We start from the raw sequence: 16,498 nt of genomic DNA on the forward strand, positions 1-16,498 counted from the left end.
CTCATTGAAAATTGTCTAAAACAGTAAGGTCGATTACAATGAATTATAGGCATATAAATAACTATTAACAGTGTATAATATGTCCGAACATTGCAATAATTCATCATCAATGAAAATTAAAAACAGGTTTATTTAAAAAAACATTAATAAAAGAGGCGTTACATCGCAGGTGGCTTGGAAGACGTGGGTAATATATGGTTAATCCATTTTGCAACGGCCTTAGCCTATAATATTCCCCCGAATTCGCCATTATAGCAGATTTTACTCCTTCAGCGACAACTGCATGTCTCTGACTGTTTTACTAAGCCTTCGCCATTGAACAAGCCCTTCAGCCTGAGCAAGCATCATCTCAGCAGACTACGCCTTCTCAGCCGTTTTCTCCTGACTCCGTCTCACCTGTGGCTATCCGGCGATGACGCTATATCCTTTCTGTTGTATATTCTGTGTTTAAAGGGATACTCCACCGTTTTTTCATATTAAACGTTTTTTCCCTTAACTAAGACGAGTTGATACATACCTCTCTCGTCTCAGTGCGTGCACTCAATCGCACGAGACACTTTGATAGCACTTAACTTTGCCCAGTTCATTCATTAGGATCCAAGCAGAGAAGCGACCAAACACCTCCACGTTTTCCCTATTTAAATACAGTTACTAGAGTAGCAGACTGATCTCATGAAATGGCGTATGTATGACACGCCAATTCGTATTTTCATTTTTGGCGTGCTATCAACACGCATAATCGCTTTTCAGCGTGTTTATCAACGCCTTTGACTTAACGTTATATTACTGTATTATGTATATATAAATATATGACCTACCCCAACCCCATCCCTAAACCTACCCGTCACTGGGGTTAATACCATTTATGAGTGTTCTCCTACCATCCTAGGAAAAGAAATATCGCTCCACAGATGTAGATATAGATTTTGCTTCGTTTCGCTCGGACATTTAACGGCGTACACATACACGCGGAATCACTCGGACATTTAATGGCGTAGAAATACACGCAAAAGATTTCGGCGTGGACATACACGCGGATAGCTCAAAATGCGTATAGATAACACGCGACTTGAATTGAAAGTGGCGTGTATGTTTACGCAAAGTCATGATGTCATGTTGAGAGTAGTGTAACTCGACCAAAAATGGTGACACAAAATAAAATGGTCAAAACGTTGCGCTTTTCTAAGCGTGTAAAGTGGATAACTATAATGTTTGGCGGAATCCCACAGCAAGTGCTTGGGAGCACTTCGACTCGGCGCAGTAATATCATCACTCGTGAAAAGTCATCTCCCCTCTCCCTAGTGATGATATTACTGCGCCGAGTCCATAGATAACATGTCAGTGGTGGCCTACATAAATCGCCAGGGTGGCATCAGGTCAGGCAACCTGCATGCCATGGCGAGAGACCTCCTCTTATGGGCACAGACCAATCTGAGCTCTCTGAAAGCAGTACATATCCCTGGCATTCATAATCTGGGTGCAGATATGCTCTCGCGGGGCAACACTCCCCTAAGCGAATGGTCCCTGAACTCACAGACGGTCAGTCTGATATGGAGTATGTTCGGCGAGGCTGAAATCGACCTTTTCGGCTCAAGAACCAACACCCACTGCACAGTGTTCTTCTCGAAGAGCAGGGATGCGCTGGCCCATCTCTGGCCCAACCGCCCCTTTATGCTTTTCCCCCCGTCTCGTGATTCCATCCTCGACCCGACTTATGGGCCCCCCATGTATGGTCCCTAAACGGGTACCCAGGGACCTTCCTGAGAAGGTATTAAGCACTATCTCTGAAGCCAGGGCCCCGTCTACTCGGCGCCTTTATGCTTTGAAGTGGTTGGGTTTTTACAGCTGGTGCTCGAAAAATCGTTTTGACCCAGAGTCATGTGAGGTATCTGTGGTACTTTCCTTCCTGCAGGAGCTGTTGGACGCGGGCCGCTTCCCGTCCACGCTCAAAGTGTATGTGCCAGCCATTGCAGCACATCATGCTCTGGTGGCTGGCCAATCACTGGGAAGAAACGACCTGGTGGTACAGTTTCTAAAAGGTGCTAGGAGGATTAACCCCTCCAGACCTCCTTCTGTGCCTCCTTGGGACCTCTCCACGGACCTTGGGGCTCTGAAGGGTCCGCCCTTTAAACTGCTCCAGTCGGTTGATCTTAAACCTCTCTCACTAAAGACTGCTTTCCTGTCGGCACAGGCATCTATCAAGCGAGTGGGAGATCTGCAGGCTCTCTCAAGTGAGCCCTTCATGTTTAGAGTTTGGACCAGATGACTCCAGAGTCATCCTCAAACCCAGGCATGGTTATATACCCAAAGTGCTCTCAACGCCGTTCAGAGCACAGGTTATTACATTATTAGCCCTTCCCCCTTCTGCCGAGGATGGGGAGGTTAATCTTCTCTGCCCTGTCAGAGCGCTGAGAATCTATCTGGAGCGTTCTGCGTCTTTTAGACAATCAGAACAGCTTTTTGTCTGCTTTGGTGGCCGATCTAAGTGCGATCCAGTTACTAAGCAAAGATTGTCTAGATGGATAGTGGATGCCATTTCTATGGCTTATACCTCAGTGGGACAGGTTTGCCCCATAGGTATCAAGGCCCATTCGACCAGAGGCATGGCTTCGTCATGGGCTTGGTCATCTGGCTTTCCCATTCAAGATATTTGTGATGCGGCCGGCTGGTCCTCGCCTTCCACATTGGAGGAAAATGGAGGTGCCTTCCCCTGCAGGCGAAGGTGCTTTCGGTATGATAAAAATGTTACTGTGCACAATCACATGCATATATACACTCATCGGCCACTTTATTAGGTACCCCATGCTAGTAACGGGTTGGACCCCCTTTTGCCTTCAGAACTGCCTCAATTCTTCGTGGCATAGATTCAACAAGGTGCTGGAAGCATTCCTCAGGGACTTTGGTCCATATTGACATGATGGCATCACACAGTTGCCGCAGATTTGTCGGCTGCACATCCATGATGCGAATCTCCCGTTCCACCACATCCCAAAGATGCTCTATTGGGTTGAGATCTGGTGACTGTGGAGGCCATTTTAGTACAGTGAACTCATTGTCATGTTCAAGAAACCAATTTGAAATGATTAGAGCTTTGTGACATGGTGGAAGTAGCCATCAGAGGATGGGTACATGGTGGCCATAAAGGGATGGACATGGTCAGAAACAATGCTCAGGAAGGCCGTGGCATTTAAACGATGCCCAATTGGCACTAAGGGGCCTAAAGTGTGCCAGGAAAACATCCCCCACACCATTACACCACCACCACCAGCCTGCACAGTGGTAACAAGGCATGATGGTTCCATGTTCTCATTCTGTTTACGCCAAATTCTGACTCTAACATCTGAATGTCTCAACAGAAATCGAGACTCATCAGACCAGGCAACATTTTTCCAGTCTTCAACTGTTCAATTTTGGTGAGCTCTTGCAAATTGTAGCCTCTTTTTCCTATTTGTAGTGGAGATGAGTGGTACCCGGTGGAGTCTTCTGCTGTTGTAGCCCATCCGCCTCAAGGTTGTGCGTGTTGTGGCTTCACAAATGCTTTGCTGCATACCTCGGTTGTAACGAGTGGTTATTTCAGTCACTGTTGCCCTTCTATCAGCTTGAACCAGTCTGGCCATTCTCCTCTGACCTCTGGCATCAACAAGGCATTTCCGCCCACAGAACTGCCGCTCACTGGATGTTTTTTCTTTTTCGGACCATTCTCTGTAAACCCTAGAGATGGTTGTGCGTGAAAATCCCAGTAGATTAGCAGTTTCTGAAATACTCAGACCAGCCCTTCTGGCACCAACAATCATGCCACGTTCAAAGTCACTCAAATCACCTTTCTTCCCCATACTGATGCTCGGTTTGAACTGCAGGAGATTGTCTTGACCATAGCTGTGTCCCAATGTGAAGGCTGCATCCTCCGAAGGCCGCGGACTTCGAAGGATGCAGCCTATTCGTCCTTCAAAGGACGCACCTTGTAGCCTTCATAGGATTTCCTAATTGCACATCCAGGTGTTCCCGATTACCGCTCCATGGCGCCAAGCAACAGTGCGAGATGGAGCTGCCGTCCTGATCATTAATTTGTTATAATTGAGTAAACTACTATGGAGCCAGAATTGGCTATTGTCATTTTTTATGTTTTATATTTTACTGAGGATGTTAAATACATGAATTTTCTAAACGACATTTAGGCCTGTATATATATTTAGGCCTAAATATATATTTTTTAGGAGGAAAAAGCTCAGAATAATAGAATAAGCAAAAAAAGACTTCACATATAAAAAAGAAATATACCACAAACACAAGGTTAGGTTATATAAAAATAAAACATTCATAAATTATTTTATGATTAACATATTACTGTCTTCAGTGAACTCAACGCAAATGATAATAATATTATTATTATTAGCCTACATTTAGGCTACATATTTAGAAGGCGGTTTTATCCAAAAAAGGAACAAAGAAATTCGTCAAATGTCAGTCATAATACAGGGCTAAGATTATCACAAATAAACACAAGATTTTGACGCAAATGTGTGTGGGAGTGTGAGCGCACTGCATGGCACGGAGGCGCGGCCGCGAACACTTGCATTTTCCCATCAACAGTGGAAACAACTTAAAAAAATACTCTATAATGTCTGGTCATACAGAAAAGAATAATACATCATTCGCAACTACTTTTATTTGTCCAAACTCACATAACAAGAAAACGTTGTGCTTTTGTAAAATAAAATAATCAGTCGCGCTTTCATGATCTCCGTGAACTGGAGCGCGTCTCATAAATGAACTGAAACAAAATATACCTAGCCTAAAGCTTGAAATGTTCACTTTTAAACAAACAATTAAAATGCCTCGTTATTTATTCAGACACATTTATTATCATTAGCCTATAAATCATGGTTCCAGAGACATGGCTCTTCTCATTCAGCATTGCGGGAAAAATATAATTTCCAGGTTCTAATCTGGCCTTAGAAAACCAGTAAAATCGACATTTGTCGCATAGTAATTTGTGAATATTTTAAATGTTTAATAAAGGGGCAAAAAGTCTTTTTTTTTCTTTTTTTTTTTCAGCATTTGTGTAGCCTACCGTTCAAATTTTGGTGTTCAACTTTGGCTTTTAAAATACAACAACCTTTCATTTTTAGTTTTTCAATTACGGGTTAAAAAAAAAGAAAAACAAATGGACGCAAAAGTAGGCTACCTTATATTATTAAATATTTCAAATAATGTATTTGTAGAAAGGTTTGATAGTCAATTATGGAATTATTTTTGTGCCGATAAAAATGAACGTAACTTTTCAAGAAATCAATGAAAATATAAATTGAAACTGAATAAAATATCTTTGAAACTGAAAAAGAATGAATCGCAGGCAATTTTTTTTTACTTTGTTTTTAACGCACTGCATGTTTTGCTAACTATTCCTCATATTTCTTTTACTGATCTAAACTTACAAATGCGCTTCAAGAGTTTTCATTTACGCTTCTGAAGTTTTCGTTTACGCTCCCTGAGTTTTCGTTCGCTGTTCTGACACAATTCTCTCGTGGGGGCGGGGCTAGTAGCAGTGTGTTCTCATTGGTTACTGAGTTTTTGATTGACAGCTTTCTTGACCTGGAAGTGAAGACGTCAGTGTTGTGTTTACATGTGTGGATCTATTTTTTACAGTCTATGGTGTGGATGTGAGCGTCTGTAAGCGCAGCTTTCTGTTTCATTTAGGTGATATTAAGTTTATATCTGTATTTATTTACTGCTACACTATATTGTTGAGATGATTTCTTATAGAAGGAATAGTACAGACAAATGATATAATTTGTCATCGTCGATATCAGAATACTGGATAGCCTACTCGTGGTAAGTCAGATTATTTATTTTTTTATTATTAATTAATACTAAACTAATACTATTTATAATACAGTACTTGCTTTTTCAGGTGGAGAGGCATATTAGAGCTCAGTGAGAGCCCATAACATTATACAGCAGTGTCGTCTTGATTTAATTGGTAAGTTAGCCCAATCATTACATGACTTATCTAACGTTACATACGGTTACATTACAGTCTTCGATTAGATCATATTTCCCCCTGCCACCCCAAACAACATTGGGCTAGAGTACTGTACAGTATCTGTACTGTAGCCTACAGTACAAAAAGTACTGTATCAGACAATGACCGATGCCATTGGACCAGAGCGCTGTCAATCACTGCCCGATTCAACTTTGGCAATGTAAAGCCAATTCCTGATTAATTTGCGATGCAGAGTTTTTAAAAGAGGAGAGACAGGACTTGACCACATTCCATGTCTCTATTCATAATATGTAAACACTCAATTATTTTGAAGTATCACCCTAGGCGCAATATTTATTCTGCAAAATGCAACAAAATGCTTTTTCTGTGTCCATATTTGAGCAATAATAATGCAAAAAAGAAAAATGTTGCATTTTCAATAATCTTTAATAATAAATATATGTCCAAATGCAAACCCTAATACATGCAAGTAATTATGACTGAAAACATCCAGCAACTAGGGAATACACAGCCATGGATAAATGTTTATAGGGCTATACAGCCATCTACTGGTTACACAACAGTATTACAGATGATAAATGGTGCATGACTCGGAGGTAAACATTTAGTACTGTAAAATCCCTTAAAACATTTATATAATTTGTTTGAAATAATTAATTTAAGTCTGCAACTTGTTACTGCATGTGGGAGTTCAAAGCAGTTTGTATTGTTAGATTATAATACATTTCCTTTCTCATTTTCCAGGGAGTTGAGCAACTTTTCCATAAACAAAATTCTGATGCTGACAGAGGATGGAGTGATAATACCAGAGATCAACTGTCTCCATCAGACAATAATGTTGCTTTGTTCAGACATATCACCTTTGAATGACTGGGATCCTGATCTTCAGACACCTGATGTATTTTATTTTAATATTATAAAATAGCAAATATTTTAATTTCTTTGGAGCTCTAGATTAAAACAAACACAGTTTACAAGTACACAAGAGGTTGCAGTGTATTCTTATTAGTCTATGCTGATCATGGATTAGCATACCAACAGCATATGAATGGGATAGTTCACCCAAAAATAAAATTCTCACTTATTTTACTCACCCTCATGCTGTCCCAGATGCATTTTACTTTCTTTCAACAGATAAATACGAATTTAACGAGTTCGTTTGCCCATAAAATCTTTAAGATATTAGGTTAAACTTATTTGGCTTGCTGTCCGCTGGAGAGGGGCTCGATGAAGCAGCTTCAACTCGAGCTCTGATATACCCCCCAGTGGCTAAATGTAGGACCTGTTAATTAAAGGGCAAGGTACCTAAGATGAAGGTGGAGTTTGGGGAGGTGGAGGGATACTGGAACAGCTGATACTAGGGAGAGGTAAGCGGCTGCTTATATACTCTGTTTGTTGATTGAAAGATTGGATGGGCTCCCTCCTCCCTAACTTACGTTTAGGAACTTCATTTAACGAGTTCGTTTGCCCATAAAATCTTTAAGATATTAGGTTAAACTTATTTGGCTTGCTGTCCGCTGGAGAGGGGCTCGATGAAGCAGCTTCAACTCGAGCTCTGATATACCCCCCAAAAGTGTTGAATAAATATTTGGGACAACAAGTTAGAATAACGTGATCAAATACAGGATGCCTATAAGCTTAAAGTATGTTACCCCCCAAAAGAGTGGAAATTGAAAGCTGTATGGAGCATGGATGGACACTGCTGCGGCAGTGATATGTTTAAAGGGGCTCCTGGCTGGAACTGCGTCTCCCTACTATGCCCACCATGTGGGGCTATGAGTGGAGCTCCGGCGGGAGCTGTGTTTGAAAGAGTGTGCCTGCGTTCATTGTGGAGTGAAACGACATGGGCTTGTGGAAATTTGACTGGGGTACATCTCACCGCTGCACTGCTGCGGCAGTGACTTTCAGAAATTACTCCTGCGGGAGTATCTTGGGACTGGAGGTTTGAGTACGAGGTTGGAGAACGCCCTGCCACATCCATGACATGGAGCTCCATGGAGTTAGAGAACATGGGGCTTCCAGATGTCACAAATGGGGAAGAAGGTCCTCGTCCCTAAAGGCGAACGGGCCACCGGTGTCTGAAGCGAAACTCCCTACGCAGCAAGAGGGAGCCTACGGTATACATAGGAAAAGCAGAACTACCATCCTTCTGACGCAGGGGGCGGAGATCACATAAAGACACAATGGCCCGTCGCGTTCGAGGGACGTACGATCCTTGGTACCTCCAGTCCTGATTTATTCGGATAGGAGGGCCCACACTGCGATCCGAACGGGAGAGCCTCCATGGTTAAAAACATGAAGGATCACACAGCGATTCGGAAAGGGAGAGCCCCCACGGCGCCCGAACGGAAAGCTCACACTGCAATTCGACCGGGAGAGCTCCCGCAGCGTTTCGAAGGAGAGAGCCCCCCCATATGTATAAATAGGGAGTTCACTCGGCGATCAAAACGGGAGAGCCCACACAGCAAGTCGAACGGGAGAGCCTATGATGCTTCTGAACGGAAGAGCCCACACGGCGATTCAGATGGGAGACCCCACTCCAGGAGTGGTAGGTCACGCACATCTGAAAAGGGAGAGCTCTCACTGCATCCAGATGAATACACGCCCTGCGGGGCTAGGTAAGCGGGGAGATGCAAAATAGTAGGGAGAAGCGGTCCAGACTTAGAGGGATGCTAGTGTTTGCTGTGCTTGCCTAATGTTATGCAGATCTGAACGAACGTATGTTTCGAAGGCGAGGGACGACCATCGACCTAGCATTTTGATTTGGTGATCGGAAGAAAGCCAAATTGAACATGGCGTCTGGGGCTCTTGTTTTGTTAGGAGAACAAGACCTGAGCGGAGAGTGGTTAGGCAGACGCTAAGAATGTCGACGGTTAAAGTTAGCTAAAGGAGCGCCGCACAGGGCACATAGAACGGGCGTGAGCTCCGCCACAGAAATTACAGACATGGAGGAAGTGGCATCGTTGTCTGTTGCAACGTGATGAATTAAAGCTGTTGCACACTTGTCTGCCTGGAACTGAGGTAGAAATCTGGTTACGGTCATTCCTTGATTGAGGGACATATCAAGTGGATTTTTCTTGGAAAGGAGCTGGATGGTTCGGAAGATCTGAGTTGGTTTGGGGACATTCTGAAGTAGAATGAATGATAGACCTGCAGATGGCGCAAGAAGGGCTTCGAACGCCTAAGAAGACTCTGTTATATAGTTCGAGGTCCAAGGCTCCCAGTAAGGACACTGGTTCCAGGGTGTGACGCGGGCGGCGCATTTAGGATTTAGCTGGAAAAAGCTTATGGTATGTATAAAAATTACTACCTCCGAAAGAGAGACTGAGCTCTGCTATGGTAGAGAGGTAGTCATCTAATTCCTTGCGTCTGGCTGGAAATGAAGAGCAAATTACTTCTGTGTATCTGGCAAAAGCAACGCAAAATTCTGAAAGTGAGAGAACTCGTTTTGAAGGTTGTACAGAATTTGTAAGATCAACGATTTAAGTCAAACGAGCGGTGGGATTCATTGAGAGGGACGAAAGTCAGTAGAGAAGGAAGATCGATAGTTGCACCTGATAGAATTAGGGAACGGAGATGGGCTGGGACTGGTAGTGGTTCCATGGCGATTGCATTGTTAGGAGCTGGAAGATGGACTGCTGTTGAGAGTGAATGGGCTGGCAAGCGGATTGTACTTTAAGATGCTTCTTCAGGTTGGAGGTGGAGTCTTTGGACCATAGACAGTAAAAGAAATGGACACAGCGACCCCGTTGATTTCAACGGAGAGAGTTGAAGCCCAACATGGGCACTCACTTCCTGATAGCCAAGCGCACGGCGCAGGCTCAAACTGAGCTTGACGACGAGCTGACCTTCTAGTAGCTGTGCCGGGACAAATCTGACCTTCTAGTAGCTGTGCCGGGACAAATCTGAATTGAAATCTGAAACAAATCTGTTGTTGAAATATTTTGTCCCGTTGCTTTTATGAACTCTCTATCTATGGGCTTCTCCCTTGACTTTATGCCTCCATGTCCACCCGATTGCCTCATAGACAGTAAACGATTGCCTACGAGCTTCTCCTTCTGTCTACACGGTAATTTCTCTACTGTACGACAGAGCGTCCCGTGGTTATGACGCAATCGTTAGCCTATTTTTACAAGAATGGCTTCTACGGGGCCATAACGTGTAAGATACAAAGTAATGGAGTCTTTTATACATTGTCGTGTTTCTTTAGAAATAAATAATGGACAAATGGAGTCTTTGGACGCCTCAGATGTAAAGTTATTCGCTGTCAAAGTGACGCCAAAATGAATGGGAGTCAATGGGATGCTTACAGCAGGTGATAGCCAGCTACAATGGCGGCCCCCGGAGGCAGCTTCAACTTCCGGCTGATGGATTACCCCCTTGCTTTGGACGCTGAAAGGAGGTTGGTTGCTGGCAAGCAGAGGTTGCACTGCACAGTTAGGCTATATTTCGTTCTCCCTTCTCTTTCTTTAAAGTGAAATGCTGTTTGAATTTCCGAGATCGAAACGCATTCTTGCCCCGTCTCTGTTGTAGTTCCGGCTACATCTCTATTCTAGCTCCCGCTGCTCCTCTTCCGACTCATTGTGACTGATCACGCAAACCGCACATTTTTCGTTTTCACATTGGGGCTTCTGGGAAATGCTGAGTTGCCTTAATGTATTTAGAGAGTCACTAAACTCGTGAAACAGAAGTATCGTAATGTAATCCAATGATTTCAACAATGTAACTGTATTCTAAATACCAACTATTTAAATTGTAACTGTAACGGAATATAGATGGGCCTACACATAATTTGTATTCTGAATACGTAACGCCAGTACATATATTCCGTTACTCCCCAACACTGCTGGTGGAAACTGTGGAACATGTGCTGTTTGAGTGTATTAAATACTCAAATCAAAGAATGGATTTAAGGAATGGACTGGAACATGAAGGAATCAAACAAATGAACATTACAAATATCTTCTCAAATAAATCCAGAAAGATGGTGCTTAAAATCATATCATCTTATCTACAACAAACTGGACTAAACCTAAGGATTTAAGCAAAAGTAAATAAGATACAGTAGGTGGCAATAATGCTCCAATTGGTTGCAAGTCGCCAGTAAAAGACGAAGAAGAAGAACACTGCTGGTGTCCAAGATGGCTGGCATGGCCTAAGTGAGAGGAAGGGGAGGTTTTGTGTGGAAAAGTGTAGAAATCCTTTGCTGAGGCAACCTCACGCTCTGATGTGAACTGGAAAGAATATTAGGAGACAATTGGAAGATAGAAGGGGAAAAAGGGGTGAGGCGAATTGGAATGGAAGGAAAGAGGGAAGATGGCTAGCGAAGGCAACCTCGCGCTAGGATCCGCTCTTTGAGTAGGTTGGTTTGAGGGTGAGAGAAAATGTAACGGTGTGCGAGGGTGACCTGGCACAAGGGTTATTATAAAGAAGTTTAGAGAGAACTGGAGAAGCAGAGGGAAGTCGGAGGAATGTGTTTGTGAGTTTGGTTCTTGCCTGGGGAGTGGGGCTGACTGCATGAAGTTTGTGAGAGCTGGAGAAGAAGCGGAACTGTTTTTTGCGGCCGCTGTTGCTGGCCGGGTGGAAATACCGGCGGACAAGGAAGTGTGAGCTGCAGCTGGATGCTATTGCGCGGCGGCGCCGGCGGGCTTTGGATCGGCGCGTTGGGATTGTGTGGGTTCAGAACGCCGAACCGGGAGAGAAACGGAGGTAGAAGAGGTGCGAGTCTTGCTTTTATAAGATGCTGAAGTGTTTGATGGAATGCTGGAACTGTAAGAACTGATGTAAAGATCGTAGAGTTGAGCTTTTGCTGATCTGTAGGAGAAATGGATTCCGGAGCTGGAGAGGACTTGACGTAGGCTGTTGACTGAACATTTTTAAATGGGTGGAATCGGTGTATTAGCAGCGGAAGAATGGAGAGAAGATGGACGAGGCTCAGTTAAAACTGGCGATCTTGAAGATAGAGGAGAGCGTTGCCTTTTGGAACGTGGTTTATATGAGCGCTGGATTTCTCGATCAGAACGCTCATGAAGATGATCCGTAAGATTCGATCTCACGCGGGGTGTGACTGGCTGTGTCCCAGGAAGGCTTGACAGTTCGTCGTCTGAAGGAAAGAGCTGGATTTCCGTGATGTCGGACATTATTCCTTGCGGCAGTAATGCATACTGGAACAGCTGATACTAGGGAGAGGTAAGCGGCTGCTTATATACTCTGTTTGTTGATTGAAAGATTGGATGGGCTCCCTCCTCCCTAACTTACGTTTAGGAACTTCATTAAGATTTTAAGGAAAGTAATCCATCTCTGCGAGTCCTAAAGATGCTTTAAAAACCACACACAGTGACCGTGATGTCCATGCGACCTCAGTGGATGAATCAATGCCTTCTGGAGTGAAACAATAGGATAAGAAAAATACTAATAATGTAAACCGTATTAAAAATCACTTCCGACCAACTGTCATACATGGGTTACAATCCACTTGTCTTTTATATGGACTCACAGAGATGGATTATTTCCTTAAAAATCTTTGTAATTATGCATTTTGTATGTATATTATGAGAATACTGTGCATTACATGTATAGTATGCAGTTAATGTTTTGTGAATTCTGGTCTTTTCTGTCACAACATAATCGCATCCAAGACTTTCACTTTGATACTTGTGTATATGCTGTAGTGACAATAAAGAATGTAAATTTATTTGATTTTTTATTTAAATTCATTTAACTGATTTTATAAGTCATAATTGAACCTGTTGATGATTGTTCAAATATATTTACCATTTTAAATATTAGAAGATAATATTAACTAAATGAAATAAATAAAATTATCAGCATGATTAAAAAAATGGCAACAAAAATATTCTTTGTGTGAAATATGTAATGAAATGCCCTTTGAGGTCTGTATCATCTGACAGCATGCAAGCCACGATTGTAATTTTCATAGTTTAAATTCCTCTTATTTAAGTGATCATACATTTTGATGGTGTAAATGCATATGGTAACAATGAGAAATTTGATGGCCATGGTTGCCAACCTTGATTACCTGGTTGAAGTGAAACTTTCTTGACGGCTGAATAAATCACAGACGTATACTAGTAGGCTATTCTCTTGCACAACCTAATCAGAGCCTAACATGCAAAAAAATCATCAGGAATAAACAAATATTCTGCTAAAACATTGGACACAATATTTTAAGTAGGCATATACAGTAGGCCTACTTTGATGTACAATTACACCTGAATAGACTGAAGAGATCTCTTGCGCTCCTAAAATTTTCTGTTGACAAAGTAGTAGCAGCAGCAGGTAAATACAGATAAAATTCAAAAACAAACATAACTTAATATCACTAAAATTAAATAGAAAGATGCGCTTACAGACGCTCACATCCACACAAGTAAACGCAACACTGGCGTCTTCACTTCCAGGTCAAGAAGCTGTCAATCAAAAACTCAGTAGCCAATGAGAACACACTGCTACTAGCCCCGCCCCCACGAGAGAATTGTGTCAGAACAGCGAACGAAAACTCAGGGAGCGTAAACGAAACCTTCAGAAGCGTAAATGAAAACTCTTGAAGCGCATTTGTAAGTTAAGATCAGTAAAAGAAATATGAGGAATAGTTAGCAAAACATGCAGTGTATTAAAAACAAAGTAAAAAAATTGCTTGCGATTCATTCTTTTTCAGTTTCAAAGATATTTTATTCAATTTCAATTTTTATTTTCATTAGTTTCTTGAAAAGTTACGTTCATTATTATCGGCACAAAAATTATTCCATAATTATGGAATTATTTTTGTGCCGATAAAAATGAACGTAACTTTTCAAGAAATCAATGAAAATATAAATTGAAACTGAATAAAATATCTTTGAAACTGAAAAAGAATGAATCGCAGGCAATTTTTTTTTACTTTGTTTTTAACGCACTGCATGTTTTGCTAACTATTCCTCATATTTCTTTTACTGATCTAAACTTACAAATGCGCTTCAAGAGTTTTCATTTACGCTTCTGAAGTTTTCGTTTACGCTCCCTGAGTTTTCGTTCGCTGTTCTGACACAATTCTCTCGTGGGGGCGGGGCTAGTAGCAGTGTGTTCTCATTGGTTACTGAGTTTTTGATTGACAGCTTTCTTGACCTGGAAGTGAAGACGTCAGTGTTGTGTTTACATGTGTGGATCTATTTTTTACAGTCTATGGTGTGGATGTGAGCGTCTGTAAGCGCAGCTTTCTGTTTCATTTAGGTGATATTAAGTTTATATCTGTATTTATTTACTGCTACACTATATTGTTGAGATGATTTCTTATAGAAGGAATAGTACAGACAAATGATATAATTTGTCATCGTCGATATCAGAATACTGGATAGCCTACTCGTGGTAAGTCAGATTATTTATTTTTTTATTATTAATTAATACTAAACTAATACTATTTATAATACAGTACTTGCTTTTTCAGGTGGAGAGGCATATTAGAGCTCAGTGAGAGCCCATAACATTATACAGCAGTGTCGTCTTGATTTAATTGGTAAGTTAGCCCAATCATTACATGACTTATCTAACGTTACATACGGTTACATTACAGTCTTCGATTAGATCATATTTCCCCCTGCCACCCCAAACAACATTGGGCTAGAGTACTGTACAGTATCTGTACTGTAGCCTACAGTACAAAAAGTACTGTATCAGACAATGACCGATGCCATTGGACCAGAGCGCTGTCAATCACTGCCCGATTCAACTTTGGCAATGTAAAGCCAATTCCTGATTAATTTGCGATGCAGAGTTTTTAAAAGAGGAGAGACAGGACTTGACCACATTCCATGTCTCTATTCATAATATGTAAACACTCAATTATTTTGAAGTATCACCCTAGGCGCAATATTTATTCTGCAAAATGCAACAAAATGCTTTTTCTGTGTCCATATTTGAGCAATAATAATGCAAAAAAGAAAAATGTTGCATTTTCAATAATCTTTAATAATAAATATATGTCCAAATGCAAACCCTAATACATGCAAGTAATTATGACTGAAAACATCCAGCAACTAGGGAATACACAGCCATGGATAAATGTTTATAGGGCTATACAGCCATCTACTGGTTACACAACAGTATTACAGATGATAAATGGTGCATGACTCGGAGGTAAACATTTAGTACTGTAAAATCCCTTAAAACATTTATATAATTTGTTTGAAATAATTAATTTAAGTCTGCAACTTGTTACTGCATGTGGGAGTTCAAAGCAGTTTGTATTGTTAGATTATAATACATTTCCTTTCTCATTTTCCAGGGAGTTGAGCAACTTTTCCATAAACAAAATTCTGATGCTGACAGAGGATGGAGTGATAATACCAGAGATCAACTGTCTCCATCAGACAATAATGTTGCTTTGTTCAGACATATCACCTTTGAATGACTGGGATCCTGATCTTCAGACACCTGATGTATTTTATTTTAATATTATAAAATAGCAAATATTTTAATTTCTTTGGAGCTCTAGATTAAAACAAACACAGTTTACAAGTACACAAGAGGTTGCAGTGTATTCTTATTAGTCTATGCTGATCATGGATTAGCATACCAACAGCATATGAATGGGATAGTTCACCCAAAAATAAAATTCTCACTTATTTTACTCACCCTCATGCTGTCCCAGATGCATTTTACTTTCTTTCAACAGATAAATACGAATTTAACGAGTTCGTTTGCCCATAAAATCTTTAAGATATTAGGTTAAACTTATTTGGCTTGCTGTCCGCTGGAGAGGGGCTCGATGAAGCAGCTTCAACTCGAGCTCTGATATACCCCCCAGTGGCTAAATGTAGGACCTGTTAATTAAAGGGCAAGGTACCTAAGATGAAGGTGGAGTTTGGGGAGGTGGAGGGATACTGGAACAGCTGATACTAGGGAGAGGTAAGCGGCTGCTTATATACTCTGTTTGTTGATTGAAAGATTGGATGGGCTCCCTCCTCCCTAACTTACGTTTAGGAACTTCATTTAACGAGTTCGTTTGCCCATAAAATCTTTAAGATATTAGGTTAAACTTATTTGGCTTGCTGTCCGCTGGAGAGGGGCTCGATGAAGCAGCTTCAACTCGAGCTCTGATATACCCCCCAAAAGTGTTGAATAAATATTTGGGACAACAAGTTAGAATAACGTGATCAAATACAGGATGCCTATAAGCTTAAAGTATGTTACCCCCCAAAAGAGTGGAAATTGAAAGCTGTATGGAGCATGGATGGACACTGCTGCGGCAGTGATATGTTTAAAGGGGCTCCTGGCTGGAACTGCGTCTCCCTACTATGCCCACCATGTGGGGCTATGAGTGGAGCTCCGGCGGGAGCTGTGTTTGAAAGAGTGTGCCTGCGTTCATTGTGGAGTGAAACGACATGGGCTTGTGGAAATTTGACTGGGGTACATCTCACCGCTGCACTGCTGCGGCAGTGACTTTCAGAAATTACTCCTGCGGGAGTATCTTGGGACTGGAGGTTTGAGTACGAGGTT

General features: G+C 41.7%; 1 long non-coding RNA gene across 1 annotated transcript; it reads left to right on the forward strand.

Annotated features, from left to right (window-relative positions):
* Window positions 1-5,661: 5,661 nt before the first annotated feature.
* On the forward strand, window positions 5,662-15,639 carry LOC130097757 (uncharacterized). Its single transcript, XR_008808344.1, has 3 exons — window positions 5,662-5,980; window positions 6,749-6,981; window positions 15,529-15,639. It is a non-coding gene; the product is annotated as an uncharacterized LOC130097757 (long non-coding RNA).
* Window positions 15,640-16,498: the final 859 nt, after the last annotated feature.

This window comes from Rhinichthys klamathensis, unplaced genomic scaffold, assembly GCF_029890125.1.
Source record: "Rhinichthys klamathensis goyatoka isolate OS25496 unplaced genomic scaffold, OSU_Roscu_1.1 h1tg000223l_1, whole genome shotgun sequence".
In the NCBI taxonomy this organism is placed as follows: Eukaryota; Metazoa; Chordata; class Actinopteri; order Cypriniformes; family Leuciscidae; genus Rhinichthys; species Rhinichthys klamathensis.